This window comes from Bufo gargarizans, chromosome 2 (genome assembly GCF_014858855.1).
Source record: "Bufo gargarizans isolate SCDJY-AF-19 chromosome 2, ASM1485885v1, whole genome shotgun sequence".
Taxonomy (NCBI): Eukaryota; Metazoa; Chordata; class Amphibia; order Anura; family Bufonidae; genus Bufo; species Bufo gargarizans.
The window spans coordinates 194,671,634-194,689,841 of NC_058081.1; the positions used below are offsets into that span (position 1 = coordinate 194,671,634).

At 42.3% G+C, this 18,208-nt stretch overlaps 1 long non-coding RNA gene across 1 annotated transcript; it reads left to right on the plus strand.

Moving 5' to 3' along the window:
• The first annotated feature begins 4,324 nt into the window (after positions 1–4,324).
• Positions 4,325–17,667, plus strand: LOC122927720. Its single transcript, XR_006387816.1, has 3 exons — positions 4,325–4,416; positions 12,956–13,022; positions 17,559–17,667. It is a non-coding gene; the product is annotated as an uncharacterized LOC122927720 (long non-coding RNA).
• The last annotated feature ends 541 nt before the right edge of the window (positions 17,668–18,208 follow it).

Here is an 18,208-nt window from a genome sequence, read left to right on the forward strand (position 1 = left end):
TTAGTCTCCTGTCTTTTGTGTGTTGTGTACTGTCCACTTCGGTGTGTACACAGATCCACGGTGGGGAACAGATTACATCCATGCAATAACTTGTAAAACATGATTATATTACAAGCCATCATTAAGAGCTTGAAGTCAATGGAAAACCAAGAACTGATCAGTGATGGCGACATGAAACCAGCGAGTAGTGGTGGGATGTTCATTCATCACCAATCCAAGCCACTGAGATGGGATAATTGTGTTCTCCACACTTCACTATTATGATACTAAAGGGGGAATTTATCATTCCCCCCTACTCCAGGCATGAAAAAAAGGCAAACATTGTTTGTGACATTTTAAACGCCACTTGCACAAACAGTTTTTGAGCAAATTGCATTTCTCCACCTCCCTGTCACTGGCATATATGATATAATGATTTAAGACTGCTATCCCACAAGTTACTTCTCACTATAGAGCACATAGATATAGATGTAAGAGGTGGGGGATATACTAGACCCAAGGGGGAATACAGATGTCATGAGTCCCATGTAGAGTATAAGCTAGTGTTGATCGAGCATGCTCGGCCAAACACCAGTTCGGCCGAATATCGCGTTTGCTCGAGCGCGATGCTCCAGTCAGTGTATTTAAATCTAATTTAGCCTCTATTTCTATAAAAGTATCTGGCAGGATTCGAACTCACAACCTTCTACATTACAGCCAAGAATGTTAACCACTACACTATAGAGCTGCATGGCCACACTGGGTGTCCCCAAGAACTGACTCCATATATGGACATCGCTATATATGGAGTCAGAGCAGGGACTCCTAAGCCAAACTAGAGTCCCGACACCCTCCCCTCTTCAGAGCAGGGGGTGCCTGGTTTAATGCTCGGGTTCTCTCATTGACTTCCATTGTGCTCGGGTGCTCTGTAGAGCACCCGAACATCAGGAAGTGTTCTACTCGAGCACCAGAGCACTTTGGTGCTCGATCAACACTAGTATAAGCCCTATACAGTATGTCTCCTTGTGGTCCCAATACAGTATAATGTCTCCTTGTGGCCAGTCACCCCATACAGTATAATGTCTCTTTGTTGGATGGGTATTTTTTTTTTTAAATTCTGTTTATTTGAAAGCAGATTCACAAGAAAAACAAAATAAAAGTCATGTACCCAGACATCATACATTTTACATACTTTTCCCCACGTGACCTCCAAGGAAAGCCAGAGAGTCAAATACAGCATCACAGGGAACATGAGTGCGGTACTTACAAATCTGACTGCATTTTTTATTTTAACTGAAAGTAGGTGAAAACAAAAGTAGTAAAGAAAAGAAGAAAAAGGGAAAGAAATGGGAGGGAGAGAGACATGGGGGGGGGGGGAGGCAGAACTATACTGCCAGGGGTCCCAAGGTATTACCCAGAGATTCTTTAAGATACCACGAGGTATACTGAAAGGGTTTGACCAATTCCCCAATCTCTGTCGGGCTAAGGTGCGCCGCAATAAAAGTACGTTGGATGGGTATTTATCGCGGCCCCCATACCATATAATGTTTCCTTGTGCCCCCATACAGTGTAATGTCTAGAGGTATAAACGAGTGCAAGAACCTGGGCGTTTAGACAAGTGAGTGAGTGGCTAATCCTGGGAGTGAATGGCTAATCCTGTCTGCCTGAATTTGCGAGTGCCTGACTCAGGATGAGGGTTTTTATATAATTGTGAACAAGTATCTGGCTCTAGATGTCAGAATGAGGAAGTTCCCGGCCCTGTAAACCTGGACAATTGAGCAAGTACCAGACCACTTGTGGATAGCTAAAAGCTTCACACTGCTCAATTAAGCAGACGATTGTTGGGAAGGAAGCATTCCTTCATGACAAATGCCTGCAATGATCTCCTCCACCGTATGAGGAGGAATGATTGCTAATGCCGGCAGCAGAGCTGTTTAGACGACATGATCTTCTGCCGACAAACAATTATTTAGGTGCCCGCATGAAAGATCCAATTACCCGATGAACAAGCATTTAGCTTGTTCATCTAATAAACTGTGGCGCCTTTACATCAGCAGATTATCGCCAGGTCCGATGCAAGGATTTTTGCCAGCACAAGCAAAGCTACATTTTGGTGCGCCCCCCCCCTGTCACACATCACCCCCTATGTCACATTCCTCCCCCCCATGTCAGATTTCTCCCCCTCCATGTCACATCACCCCACATGTCACATTTCTCCCCCTCATTTTTAAATCAGCCCCTTTGTGTCACATCACATCCTTTGTGTCACATTTCTTCCCCCCCATAGCACATCACCCCCCATGTTACATTTCTCCCCCTCCATCGTGATTTATTTAAAGAGGATTTTTCATGGGTCCAAACATTGTAAGATAACTATCTGGACATGTAGCGCTGCACCCAGGGATCTCCCTGCACTTACTATTATTCCTGGGCGTGGCCCTGTTCGCCCGCTGTGGCCCCCAGCAATTACTGTCTCAGCACTGTATGATAATTACTACTATTGGAGCAATGGGGAGGAGACATCAGCTTCTCTCCTGGGTGTTCCTTCTCCCTGGCTGTAGCGCTGTCCAATCGCAACGCAGAGCATCACAGCCAGGGAGAAGGCGAGTTTTTTTTCTACCTGGCTGTGATGATCTGTGCTGCGATTCGATAGCGCTTCAGCCAGGGAGAAGGAACGCCCAGGGAGAGAAGCTGATGTCTCCTCCTTGTTGGTAAGTTAGTAGTAATTAGCATACGGTGTGGGAGACAGTAATGGCTGGGGGCCACAGCGGGTGAACGGAGCGGCGCTACATATACAGATAGTTATCTTACAATGTTTGGACCCATGAAATTTAAATTTTTCCGCCCCCCTTGGCTCGGCGGCTCGGCGCTCTAAGGCAGCCGCTTGGTCTGCCTTATTATAGCGCCGGACCTGATTATCACTAGCACACCTTCCTAGTAATGTCAGCAATGATCTGCCCAATGTTCGGGCAGTGTAAAGGCAACTTAAGTATCTTGCAATCTGGGCCACATTTATTAAAGACTGTGTGCCTTTGAGTAAATTCGTCCATTTTGTGCTGTTCAAATGTGTCACAATTTGAAATATCTGCCAGTTATGCGATAGCATAGATTTAAATTATAGATTGCAGCACTTTTATGGCGTAAATTATTATATATTTTGCTGGATTGAGAAGACCCCTTACTCTAAGCCTCGCCCACATTTTTTAAAGTGCTAGGAATGGCAAAAATCATAAAAACGCACACATTTCTGTGCAGAAATGCAAGACCTTTTGTAGCGGAGCGCTAGTGCGACATAGGCTTTCTCCGCCGGTATTCCAAGGGTTACTTCGGGATCAAGTAGTTAGCACAGAAAAAAACAGCATCAGTAGTAAAAAAAAATCAATAAAAAAATAACTGGACGACACACAGTATCAGGAGCAGAACACTGTTGTAATGCCACATACCCTGCTTTTATCAACTCTCCCATGCAAGGGTGACACCCACAAAAAAATTATACATTCTTTAATCACAAACTGGTTACAGCCCACACATCCTCTCCCCTCAGCCTGAGAAGTAATCCAATTAGCAGTACAGTTGAAACATACATTGTAGCCATTGTGTTTTTACCGAAAAACCAGACGAATGCTCAGCAGGTCACTGATTACTTTTTGTCTTACAAGTAATGAACCATAGGAAATTTAACATAATATTGCAAATCCAATCAACAGTCCAGTTGAAACATCCACTGTAGCCATTGTGTTTCTACCGAACAACCAGACGAATGCTCAGCAGGTCACTAATTACTTTTTGTCTTACAAGTAACAAACCATAGGGAATTGAACATAATATTGCAACAATAAACGTTATGGACAGCCAAAATTAAGGACGATAGATAGTAGCCAAATGCAATCCGCTACAACTTTTTATGCCACAAAATAGGTGGGCAGTTTTAGTACCTGTGTCCAGGTGAGTGGTCACTTGCTCCTGGTTGCATGGATATCATTGTGCCAGGAATTATCAGGTCACACTTCTACAACTGTATCCACATCCTCAAGAAATTTGCACAGGACAGCACAACGCAATAATGTCATCAGAGCTGTACTCCCCTCCTCACCTACCATAACATAGTGGAGCTGAAGATGAGAGAGGAAGGTTGGAACTATCAGACAACATCTCAGTGTGTGTGAGATGAGAAGGATCAAATGGAGTTGGGGGGGGGGTTAATTGTATGTATCACATGGTGGCGAAATATACTGTGTACACCAGTGGAAAGATGGGCCAGCTCTTCCTTACCATACATGTCATTTTAACTATTGTTGTAGGCCACTTCTGGACAGCATGATGCAGACCACCATGATGCACATTATGCCCACCTGCGTCGGTCTCCAGCCTCAGTTCTACATGTCTGCAGATCACAGTGTATGGACATCAAGGAAACTGACTGCAGAGAACTGAAAGGTCTGACACTTGTACAGCTATTTGTGTTGGCTGACCTGGGAATGGTCACTAAACACTTAATGTTTGGCAAAAGCACAAGGTGAACTCAGGGAGTTTTATAAAGTTTGATTTTCAGAAAAGCATGCTAGACTAGTTTTATGGTATCGGAAAGAAGAGACCTGCTTGAAACAATGCATCATTCTTCTACCCCACACCATAAATCACTCCAGTGTCTTCTCATCATCTTCATCATCCAATTATCAATTATTGTGACTATAAACATATAGATTCAACTACTATTTGCCTTTATTTTTCCACAGTGCCATAACTAAACATTAAGTCACCCAATGCCAGTGGCTTACCTCCCATGGAGGCAGACCACAGTATTGCTACAAACTAGAGGGAAGGGGCAGATGAACTCCTTGTGCTCCTGACATGAAAAGACTGCATTTTTATGCAGTTGCAACTAGAGGAAGCTTACTGCTATGATCATTTTGATTATGGCTGAACTGGGCTATGTGGTGGCTCCATGATGTAAAGAAAGTGCATCTCAGGGAGAATAGCTTTTGTAACATGATATGGTATAAATTATGCTGCAGTCCACATTGATTCCACATGAATTTATGAGAGACTCAGCCTAAATTGTAAGTAAATTGTAAGTATACTGTATGTATGTATATTATAAGCTATTAAAGCAGCCCACCCCAGCCTTTGGTAGCAGGACAAGAATGGTGGCTTTCTCCTGCTTCAGTGCCTTGACGATGGTACTGGTTACCGGTCTGCTAACTCTCCAACCCAAAGTCCCAGAATCGTTTCTCCCTTTTTCCCCCAATAATGACTCAGACACAGCGGTGGATTTAAATCGGCTACAGCAGCAGTTTTATTATTTACAGCCATAATGAACATTAACGACGAAGGAAGGTCCTCGAAACTTCGAGGACCTCTCACCGCCACCAACACGCAGCATTGAAACCTTAAGCCTGCGTGTCCCTCCACATAGATAAGGCCATCTCAATGCCCCCTTGCAACCCCAAACACCATAGGTCAATACCTATAGCATTCAAATGCCCCCCATCTCCTCTCCAAAACTCGCCCACACCTTGTTCCAATTCCCGATGCCGAACCGCCACAGAACCGTTCCGAGCCACAAACCTACCCACTTCCCAATTCACCTTGATTCTTGCCTTATTAATCCAATCCACTGACCGAGCCTCTCTCTACACCTTCCGAGGCACTATGTCTGACCAAACGGTCAACATCCATGGAAATAAAGACCACAAGCACAACAAGTCAAACTTTATATCCCTTAATACTCACGGCACGGTCGTGAACCCAAATCGTTCCCCCCAAACAGAACTTATATATCCGTGGGGCGATCAAGCCTCACAAAGCGATGGACTTCTGGTAAAACCCCACTCCACAGCATACCTCTCCAACCAAGCCATCGCAGCTGTGCTGCCGCTAGCGAAAAACCCAATTGGCGTCCCTCTGGGCGAACCGCTGACCTTAAAGCTCCCCAAAACACATACGAATGTCCCAAGATCCATATGAGAGCCGATGAGGAACCTGAAAGAAACAATAAAAAAAGGAACACACTAGTGCCAACAACAGCAATACCCACCATAAAATAACCTAAACAGAGCCCACAACCCACTCCCCCCCAGCCGGACGTACGAGCAGAATCTTCTCAATTCCCAAATCTCAATGAGCTGCCTGTATATAGTCTGTATCATCCCTAGGATCCACCCTCAACGGCGACAACGCTCAACGTAAAACCGCCATAAACTGAAAACGAGACAAACACGTCCTGTCCGCGTGAACCAACAGGGGTGAACTCACCCAACGCCCAACAACCCCATACTCCGCTAAACACTTCACCGGACACATATCACAACCCGGAACAGAAAAAAGAACCACACGACAACCTCTACCTTCTACGTCAATTTTCAACCTCCTAATCCGAAATTCCACCCGGTCCCCATAAAGGTTGACATCTTCCACAAACAACCCACCCGGACGATTAATACTCCCACTAACTAATTCCCCCAGCCGAAGAGCCCCGAAAAATGCTAACCGAAATAGCTTAACCTCAAAGTCTGAATGACACACTTCCCGTAAACGAGCCCCCAACTCCATCAACTGCTGAAACGAAACCGGTCTATGGCAGTCGTCTGCCAAACGTAAACGTCACCATCCTTTTAATGCTTGAGCCACTAAAAATTATTTTGGGATATCAGGCAACCCAAGCAACTTATAACCGAATGCCAGACACAACACACACCTATTTAACTTTGCCACCAACTACCCCTCCTCCTTACAATTTCCCCAAAACATCAACTCATCACACCAAACCTGCCAAGCAGAAGCATACGCGCCCATGTACCTGGTTCCAAAGTATTACGACCGGCGTGCCGATCACATACGTGACGCAAAGGGAGGGAAAAGGAAGGCCCTGTCCAAGGAGAGAGGGAAAGATGGTGACCCCTAACTCACCTTGAGGATGGCACCTGACTGCCCTGACATCCCTAGACGGGTTTCTCACCCTTACACCGATCACGTGCCTAAATCCTGGCTTTCCCTAAAATGAGCCCTAAGTAGTGAATAGGGCGGTGGGAACACTAGTCCGCACTAGTGTTGATCACGAATATTCAAATTTTTAAATTTTATCGTGAATATAGGTACTTCGAAAATTTGCGAGTATTTCGAATATAGTGATATATATTCGTAATTTTGAATATTCGATTTTTTTATTTTTTATTAGTACACATGATCCCTCCCTGCTTCTAGCTTGTGGGCCAATAATAAGGCTGCAATATACTTGACTTTAGGAGTAGTGTTGTTTGCGAATGTTTTTTGCAAATTTTTCAACTTACAACTATTAGACAAAGAAGATTATAGCACTATATTAGCTAAATTGCTCTATATTCGGGTTTTTTTTCGAATATTCGCTATATTGCTATAACTTAGTTTTTTTCAAATATTCATAATATTCTAAAACAAGAATATATAGCAATATAGCGAATATTAAAAAAAAAAACGAATATAGAGCAATTTAGCTAATATAGTGCTATAATCTTCTTTGTCTAATAGTTGTAATTTTTTTCTCATCTGAAGTTCAGATTGGAAAAAAATTACAACTATTAAAAAAAAGATTATAGCGCTATATTAGCGAAATTGCTCTACATTCTTTTTTTTCGAATATTCGCTATATTGCTATATATTCTTGTTTTAGAATATTACAAATATTCGAAAAAACTAAGTTATAGCAATATAGCGAATATTCAAAAAAACAAATATAGAGCAATTTAGCTAATATAGTGCTATAATATTCTTTGTCTAAAAGTTGAAATATTTGCAATAAAAATTAGCATTACGAAAATTCACATTACGAAAATTTGCATATTACACGATCATTACCTTGACGATTTTTCGAGTAAAAAAATCGTAGAATATAACGAATATTCAAATTTGCAAATATTCGACAAATATTCTACAAAATATTCGCAAAATATAGCAAATTTGAATATGAACCCTGCCGCTCATCACTAGTCCGCACCACTAACACTAAAGGGAAACACTAGGGAGAGGACAGACAATACTGATAAAACATATAGTGCCAGGTGGGCGACAACAAACAACCAACAGGGATCCGGAGGGTAATGCTCTGGTACGACAACCAAGAATAACAGCAACTCAGCTCCAGTGGGTCAGTATGGAAGTCCAGGCAGGAAGCTCTATATCTGGCAACCAGAAAAGTGGGAGAGGGGAATATAAAGAGGTTGGGAGTGCCGGACAAGAAACAGCTGAGTAGAAGAAGCTACGGATCCCTGAGTGAGACAAAAAGGATTGCAAGGCAAACACAGGAAGCTACCATTAAGTAACAGCGCGATCTTTAGAAATAGAGCGCGCAGCCACCCGCTGCGACTTCCTGACCTCGGGTATAATGGAGTCAGACGTGGCTCTTGACACCCTCGTGACACAAAGATGACTTAATCAACTTAGCTACTGTTCTTCCAGAAGGTCCCAAAGAAAACTCGGGCACGCCAAACCATTGTCGTCTGCTCCGGTGCCATTTGCCTGAACTGCTCCCTCTGCAAACGTGAAAGAGCATCAGCAATGCAATTTTGAACGCCCGGTACATGCACTGCCACCACCCAAGCATTCAACGACAAACAGGCCAACACTAACTGTTGTAACAATCGAACAACCAGTGGGAACGAAGCAGACAAACTATTAATCGCTTGCTCCACACCCAAATTGTCACAGTGAAAACCCACTTTTTTGTCCCTGAAAAATTCCCCCCAAAGAGCTACTGCCACCACAATTGGAAATAATTCCAATAATGCCAAATTCCTCACCCAACCCCTAGAAACCCATTGCTCAGGCCAATGTTCTGCACACCACTGAACCTGACAATACACCCCAAAACCCACTCCCCCAGCCGCGCATCCGAATATAGCTCGAAGTCAAAAGAATCCACTACTCCTGTCATAACCAACGTGCAGCCGTTAAGCGAATCTAAAACAAGAATATATAGCAATATAGCGAATATTCAAAAAAAAAACGAATATAGAGCAATTTAGCTAATATAGTGCTATAATCTTCTTTGTCTAATAGTTGTAATTTTTTTCTCATCTGAAGTTCAGATTGGAAAAAAATTACAACTATTAAAAAAAAGATTATAGCGCTATATTAGCGAAATTGCTCTACATTCTTTTTTTTCGAATATTCGCTATATTGCTATATATTCTTGTTTTAGAATATTACGAATATTCGAAAAAACTAAGTTATAGCAATATAGCGAATATTCAAAAAAACGAATATAGAGCAATTTAGCTAATATAGTGCTATAATATTCTTTGTCTAAAAGTTGAAATATTTGCAATAAAAATTAGCATTACGAAAATTCACATTACGAAAATTTGCATATTACACGATCATTACCTTGACGATTTTTCGAGTAAAAAAATCGTAGAATATAACGAATATTAAAATTTGCAAATATTCGACAAATATTCTACAAAATATTCGCAAAATATAGCAAATTTGAATATGAACCCTGCCGCTCATCACTAGTCCGCACCACTAACACTAAAGGGAAACACTAGGGAGAGGACAGACAATACTGACAAAACATATAGTCCCAGGTGGGCGACAACAAACAACCAACAGGGATCCGGAGGGTAATGCTCTGGTACGACAACCAAGAATAACAGCAACTCAGCTCCAGTGGGTCAGTATGGAAGTCCAGGCAGGAAGCTCTATATCTGGCAACCAGAAAAGTGGGAGAGGGGAATATAAAGAGGTTGGGAGTGCCGGACAAGAAACAGCTTAGTAGAAGAAGCTACGGATCCCTGAGTGAGACAAAAAGGATTGCAAGGCAAACACAGGAAGCTACCATTAAGTAACAGCGCGATCTTTAGACATAGAGCGCGCAGCCACCCGCTGCGACTTCCTGACCTCGGGTATAATGGAGTCAGACGTGGCTCTTGACACCCTCGTGACACAAAGATGACTTAATCAACTTAGCTACTGTTCTTCCAGAAGGTCCCAAAGAAAACTCGGGCATGCCAAACCATTGTCGTCTGCTCCGGTGCCATTTGCCTGAACTGCTCCCTCTGCAAACGTGAAAGAGCATCAGCAATGCAATTTTGAACGCCCGGTACATGCACTGCCACCACCCAAGCATTCAACGACAAACAGGCCAACACTAACTGTTGTAACAATCGAACAACCAGTGGGAACGAAGCAGACAAACTATTAATCGCTTGCTCCACACCCAAATTGTCACAGTGAAAACCCACTTTTTTGTCCCTGAAAAATTCCCCCCAAAGAGCTACTGCCACCACAATTGGAAATAATTCCAATAATGCCAAATTCCTCACCCAACCCCTAGAAACCCATTGCTCAGGCCAATGTTCTGCACACCACTGAACCTGACAATACACCCCAAAACCCACTCCCCCAGCCGCGCATCCGAATATAGCTCGAAGTCAAAAGAATCCACTACTCCTGTCATAACCAACGTGCAGCCGTTAAGCGAATCCAAAAGGGAAGCCCAGACCTTCAAGTCCCCCCGCAACTCCCAGCTCAACCGAACAAAGTGATAGGGTCAAGCCACACCCGCAGTAGTCGCTGCCAGTCTTCTACAAAAAATTCTACCCATCGGCATAATGCGACAAGCAAAATTAAGCTTACCCAAGAGAGACTGCAAGTCCCGCAGCCAAATCTTCCTCTTCTGACCCACGCTAGCTACTTCCCACCGCAACCCCAACAGCTTGTCCTCCAGCAAACGACACTCCATCTTAACCGTACCAATGACAATGCCTAAAAAACTAAGTTCCATGACTGGGCCAACCGTTTTTTCCACCGCCAAAGGAACCCCAAAACCTGCAAATCGAGCACCCCATAGGAAGGCCTGGTCCACAAAATAACTCCCATCCCAGTAACAACCTAACAAATGCATACTCCCAGGATACACTGGAAGCAAGCGAAACGCCGCTTGCACATCTACCTTTGCCAGCACTGCCCCAGCCCCCATTCGCTGAACCCATTCCACTGCTGTATCTAATGAAGTATAGACCACAGAACAAAGCTCTGGGTCGATACCGTCATTGACCGACGTGCCTCGCGGGAATAATAAATGGTGAGTGAGCCAAAATGTATTCGGCTCATTTTTAGGCACAACACCGAGTGGTGATACCCTTAAATTTAAAAATGGACCTGCCATCCTATTCAACTGCACCTCCTTTTTCAGCTTATCAGCAACCACCGCCGGATATTCCCTCGCTGACAAACGAGATGCGAAAACCAAACTGAAAACCCTTCTGTAACAACAATGCAGCCTTCTGATCAGAATATCTATTTAGAAAAAGTTCCATCCTTCCCAGCCACAAAGGCATCACCCCCTTTTGTAGAGGCATCTCCCCCTCTTTGCCTTGCCCCTTTAAAACACTGACTCGCCCTATGATTTCCCCCACAGGAGGAGCATTTGTGCTTAAATTTGCACTTAGCTCCGAACAAGCATCCCCCTTCATTAAACAAGAAGCACAATCCTTTTGCTGACGCTGCAGCAAAGCTAGACGGACACGACTCCCCAGCCTGCCCTGACCCCCTAGTGTCCCCCCGAAAGGATTGCCCATACTTAACAGGTGCCGTCACCTTGAGCCATAAGGCAATATACTTATGGTCCCACCTGATATTCAGGCGCACTGCCTTTCGTTGCCTAATTTGCTTGTCATAACGCAACCAGCCTTGCCCCCCATAAAGACTGCGTCTAAATAACATTTTTCCACGCTAGCAAAAATAGAAAACGCCTGAAGCCAATAAGAAAAAGTCCGGGGAATCAAACGATACCGCCTCCTTTCTTCCTCCTCTTTTTTCCTCTCATCTTTCTTTGCCCTATCCAGATTAAAACACTCAAGGGAAAGCAGTAAAAATATCCACGTTCTCACCTTTCCAAACCCGCTCCCTCACCTCCTGCCTTAGATGCTCCCCCAACGGACCCTCAAAACAAACATACACTTCACCTCTTGCTGCGTCATCCAACCGAGGACACTCTTCCGCAGAACTTCCCGCTTGCGTCTGTACTGACACAGATTCCCTTACCGCCAAAACGATAGAACTCCCTGACTCTGTCACAACAGACCCCCCCAACACTCCCAAGCACCAAACCGGATGCCGCCCCAGCACCCCCACTGAACCCTCCGGCACTCCAGGCCTGTGCCGGCGATGGCTGCAAAACCCCAGCCCCCGCTAACAAACTGACTAAGCCTCCCAACAGCTGGCCTAAACCTCTACCTAACTCCCCAGTCCAGATACTCAACAAGCTGCCTGGGCGCTGTGAACCCAGCAGCCGTAATGCCTGAATCCGGCCGCATCGTCCCGCCATCTTCTCCGCTCACCGCTGTCGAATTATCAGGAAATCCGGTGACCTCTCTTGATGGACGCTGGGCAGATCAACTGCTGGAAACTGCCACTCCAGGAACTTGGGAAATTGCAGACTGCCCTCCCACAAATGAACAGCAGGGGCAGTGGTGGATCCAGAGCCTGGTCTCGGGAGGGGTACTTCCAGATTCTTTTCTGTCTGCCGCTACAAAACAATGATGCTTATAGAACAGACTACACAGTGTAGGGGTATACTGTATATTGTGTGGCACAGTGTATGCTATATTTGTATAACATAAACATATTTCAAATGAAAACTTACAATTACTTGGCTTGGCCCTTACTAGCCTGGCTATGAGCTGAGCGCTGCGATTGGCCAGCGCTTCAGCATAGGAGAAAGAGACCGCGGCAGGTTCCCCTGGGTGGAGCCTAAGTAGGAACATACCGGAGGCTATAACCGGAGAACGGAGCGGCGCCCGGGGATAACAGTAAGTGCAGGGGGATCCCTGGGCGACGCTCTACACGTCGGTATAGTCAGTTTACATACTTTTTCTGATGAAAGGTCCTCTTTAAGAAACCTTCAAGTTCAATGAGCCTGTAAGAGAAATGACCGATGTTTTGCATAAAAAGTTCCATTTTCTTATTGATTATTTTTCTTATTTTATCCATGAAGGACAGCTCAGAACGGGACCATGCAAATTTGGGAAGAATGTCCGAAAATACAATAACAGAGTTATGAAGTAAGTGTCTTATTTTGAATATCAATTCCTGGAGTTCGTAGACCAATAAATGCGTTTTTATTTTTCCTACATCGTAAGACCCAATGTGCAGTATGACTAAATCAGGAATGTGAAATTTAGAAAACAAATAATCAACTTCACAAAGAATATTGGAGATTCTGAGGTTAGAAATTGCTCTCCACTCAACAGAAAATTCCTCGGAAAAAAACAATTTTTTTGTGGATTTCCTGATATTGGATCTTTTCATTGCACATCTAATAAGATCGTCACCTAAAATCCATATGTTCCGTTTTGTTCCTGAAATTAATGAATGAGAAGGTTAGGTCTTATATACAGTCGTGGCCAAAAGTTTTGAGAATTACATAAATATTGAAAATTGGAAAAGTTGCTACTTAAGTTTTTATAATAGCAATTTGCATATACTCCAGAATGTTATGAAGAGTGATTAGATGAATTGCATAGTCCTTCTTTGCCATTAAAATTAACTTAATCCTATAAAAACCTTTCCACTGCATTTCATTGCTGTCATTAAAGGACCTGCTGAGATCATTTCAGTAATCGTCTTGTTAACTCAGGTGAGAATGTTAACGAGCATAAGGCTGGAGATCATTATGTCAGGCTGATTGGGTTAAAATGGCAGGCTTGACCTGTTAAAAGGAGGGTGATGCTTGAAATCATTGTTCTTCTATTGTTAACCATGGTGACCTGCAAAGAAACGCATGCAGCCATCATTTCGTTGCATAAAAATGGCTTCACAGGCAAGGATATTGTGGCTACTAAGGTTGCACCTCAATCAACAATTTATAGGATCATCAAGAACTTCAAGGAAAGAGGTTCAATTCTTGTTAAGAAGGCTTCAGGGCGTCCAAGAAAGTCCAGCAAGCGCCAGAAGCGTCTCCTAAAGAGGATTCAGCTACGCGATCGGAGTGCCACCAGTGCAGAGCTTGCTCAGGAATGGCAGCAGGCAGGTGTGAGCGCATCTGCATGCACAGTGAGGCGAAGACCTTTGGAAGATGGCCTGGTGTCAAGAAGGGCAGCAAAGAAGCCACTTCTCTCCAAAAAAAAAACATTAGGGACAGATTGATCTTCTGCTGAAAATATGGTGAATGGACTGCTGAGGACTGGGGCAAAGTCCTATTCTCCGATTAAGCCTCTTTCCGATTGTTTGGGGCATCAGGAAAAAGGCTTGTCCGGAGAAGAAAGGGTGAGCGCTACCATCAGTCCTGTGTCATGCCAACAGTAAAGCATCTTGAGACCATTCATGTGTAGGGTTGCTTCTCATTCAAGGGAGTGGGCTCACTCACAGTTTTGCCCAAAAACACAGCCATGAATAAAGAATGGTACCAAAACACCCTCCAACAGCAACTTCTTCCAACAACAGTTTGATGAAGAACAATGCATTTTCCAGCACGATGGAGCACTGTGCCATAAGGCAAAAGTGATAACTAAGTGGCTCGGGGACCAAACGTTGACATTTTGGGTCCATGGCCTGGAAACTCCCCAGATCTTAATCCCATTGAGAACTTGTTGTCAATCCTCAAGAGGTGGGTGGACAAACAAAAACCCACTAATTCTGACAAACTCCAAGAAGTGATTATGAAAGAATGGGTTGCTATCAGTCAGGAATTGGCCCAGAAGTTGATTGAGAGCATGCCCAGTCGAATTGCAGAGGTCCTGAAAAAGAAGGGCCAACACTGCAAATACTGACTCTTTGCATAAATGTCATTTAATTGTCGATAAAAGCCTTTGAAACGTATGAAGCGCGTGTAATTATATTTCACTACATGACAGAAACAACTGAAACAAAGATCTAAAAGCAGTTTAGCAGCAAACTTTGTGAAAACTAATATTTGTGTCATTCTCAAAACTTTTGTCCACGACTGTACATTTTGAAACAATTGGACTTCCATCTACCTAAGCGTTTTATAATAGAATTATCTAAACCTATTTTTGCCGCAAATGTTGCTGCACCTATACGAAAAGAATGCACAGATTTTTTTTGGGTTTATGTAACCTAATTTTTGCAGACAATTATGAAGAACAAAATTAAATTGGTATTTTGTTAAGTAGAAGCCATCGGTGTGAGTGAATAAAGCCAAGAATTTTTTCTCTTAAACTTATCCACTTTGACATGTTTTCAAAGGGACAGATAGACTTAGAAGAAAATTTGTTCAGTGTAAGCCAAACACCTTTTCCCATTTGATTGGTCTTTGATCTTTTAATGAATAGTTTAATTTGCTCTTTACCAATTAATATGTCGGAGATGAGTAGGGGGGACCAGAATGTTTATTTTCTGCTGCAATTTCACCAATTCGAAGTGCAGTAAAAAATGCTAAAGAATAAGCTGCAGAAAACAAACATGTCTCATAGACAGAGGAGCATACACAAGGTAATTGATTTAAAATTCCTGCTAATTGATGTATGGATAACGGATTGGTTCGTTCTTTAGGAACAGAGGATCTTTTAATACCTTTAATAATCTGTTTGATTTTAAAGTTATTCAAGATGGAGTTGTGACCATTTAATTTGAAAAAGAAAGAAATAGCAAATATCTTTTTTGAAATGGACTCAGCTGTTAAACCTTTTTTCCATAGATGAATTATAAATGAATTGAAATTCTCCATCACAATTTCAGTAGCTGTTAAATTACTTATTTCACAGAACTCCTTCTATTCGAGCTATGCGGCAGAATAGGCTGCCCATGTACTTTTGGCTAACGAAAGGGCCAAAATTTCGTTAGTTAGTCTTCCGTAATACTCCACAAGTGATCTGGACATGGAATTCCTTTCAGAGATGCTTGAGGTGCCATTGTGAAAAAATTTGAGAGCTGCTGACGAGATAAAGCATCAGCAAGATTTATCTTTTTACCTCGGATAAATTTTGCTTTTAACCATATATTGTACTTAAGACAATGTAATACCAATTTTTGTAATAATGACGATACCAAAGGTGACTTGAAGGACAGACAATTTATGGAAAAAACAACTCCCATGTTGTCTGAGCATAATAAAATTTGCCTGTTTTTGAATTCGTAGAACCAAATTAATAACAAAACCATAACAGGGAAGAGTTCAAGAAAAACTAAATTTTTTTAATACTTTTTGTTCTCAATCCAAGATTGAGGCCATTTTTCTGCAGACCAGCTATTGTTGAAGAAGGCTCCATAACCGATGGCACTTGATGCATCTGTATAAAAAGATTTCGGAGTCGACAAATTCTTCTTGCCAAATTGTGTGCCCATTAAAGTCGTTCAAAAATTGTAACCATATAGTAATATCATATTAAAATTCTCTGGTTATTCTTATATGAGAGTAAGGAGTAAACTTACCTGCTCTGGCTGCATAAAGTCTTTTAGAAAAGACCCTTCCCATGGGAATCACTCTAGTAATGAAATTTAAAGATCCAAGTAAAGACTGTAGAAGTTTAAGAGTAGTTTTTTCCTTGCTAGCAATAGAGGTTAGGAGCTGGATAGTTTCAGACATTTTTTAAATCGGTATACTGAACTCCATAGCATCTGTATTGATGTAAATACCTAGAAATTTCAAAGAAGTAGTAGGAAAAACAGCTTTTTCCATTGCCAGCGGGATATTAAAATAATCAGCAATACAGATGAACTTGTGAAGGAGATTCATACATTGTGGAGTATCCCTACGACCTATAAATAAAAAGTCGTCAAGGTAATGTAGAATAAATCCAGAATCTGAATGAACTTCCACTATCTAGTGCAAAAATGTGGAAAAGGCTTCGAAATAGAAGCAAGATAAAGTAAAACCCATGGGGAGGGCCATATCATAAAAGAACTTATTAAGGAATTTAAAACCAAGAGAATTATAACCATTAGGATTAATTGGTAATAATCTGAAAGCAGACTTAATGTCTGCTTTAGCTAGGAGAGCGTGTCGACCAGCTTTTTGAAGAAGATTCAAAGCTTGATCAAACAAAGAATATTTAACACTAGCTTTATTCTTGTCAATTTCGTCGTTAAGAGAAGAATGTTTTGGAAAATATAAATTGTGTATAAGGCGGTAAGAATCAGGCTCTTTTTTAGGAACAACAGCTAAAGTGGAAACACGGAAATTAACAAAGGCAGGAGAATCAAATGGACCCGCTATTCTGCCTGCAGAAATTTCAGACAGTATCTTTTCCTTAAAGGGAACCTGTCACCGGGATTTTGGGTATAGAGCTGAGGACATGGGTTGCTAGATCGCCGCTATCACATCCGCAATATCCAGTCGCCATAGCTCTGTGTGCTTTTATTGTGTATAAAAACCGATTTGATACATGTGCAAATTAACCTGAGATGAGTCAGAGCTTGAAAATATGACTCTTCTCTGGTCACACAAGTAAGATATGACTCTTTTATGTTAATTTGCATATGTATCAAATTGTTTTTTCTACACAATAAAAGCACACAGAGCTATGAGGACTGGGTATTGCAGATGTGCTAGTGGCCATCTAGCAACCCATGTCCTCAGTTCTACACACAAAATCCAGGTGACAGCTTCCCTTTAACAATATCTATATTTTTTTTTACAGAAGATGCAATTTCAACAATAACACAACCTGAACCGTCGAACTGAGGTACGTAAAAACCCCTGGAAAAACGAATATATAGAAGTTTAGCCATCTGTATGATTGGATAAAGCTTTAATCACTGGAGTAATCTTTGTAAATTCAGTGGCATCACCTGACTTATTTGAATAAATGTCTCTGTTGGAATTTGGAAAATGAATCCCTTGGTTTTTTAAGCATTTTTTAGCTGGGTGAGGTACAGCACACTAGGAACATTCGTGGCGGTACCTGCAATTGGATTGCCGTCTGCAGTAAGCCTCATTATAGGCAAAGCAGATACCTTTTTTGAGATTATGGGAATTAGATTGTTGACGAAAAAGGTAGTTTTTATTGGGGAGCATAAAGCTCAACTATAGGCCTACGTCTTTGTTACCGCAGCTTAAATTAATGGATCGCAATCTTTTGGCGAAAAGATTTGTCATAAGAACACCATCCCATGCCTCCAAAGTTCCTGTATGCTTCTAGTATAGAGTCAATGTGATAGAAGAGACCGGTACACAAAGAGGGGTGTTTTTCCCCTAAAACAGTGGCGTAAATGCAAAATGCCTGAATCCAATTGAGAAAAGATTTTTGTAGCGGTCATCTGACTCAGATTTTTTTGTCTTTGGAAGATT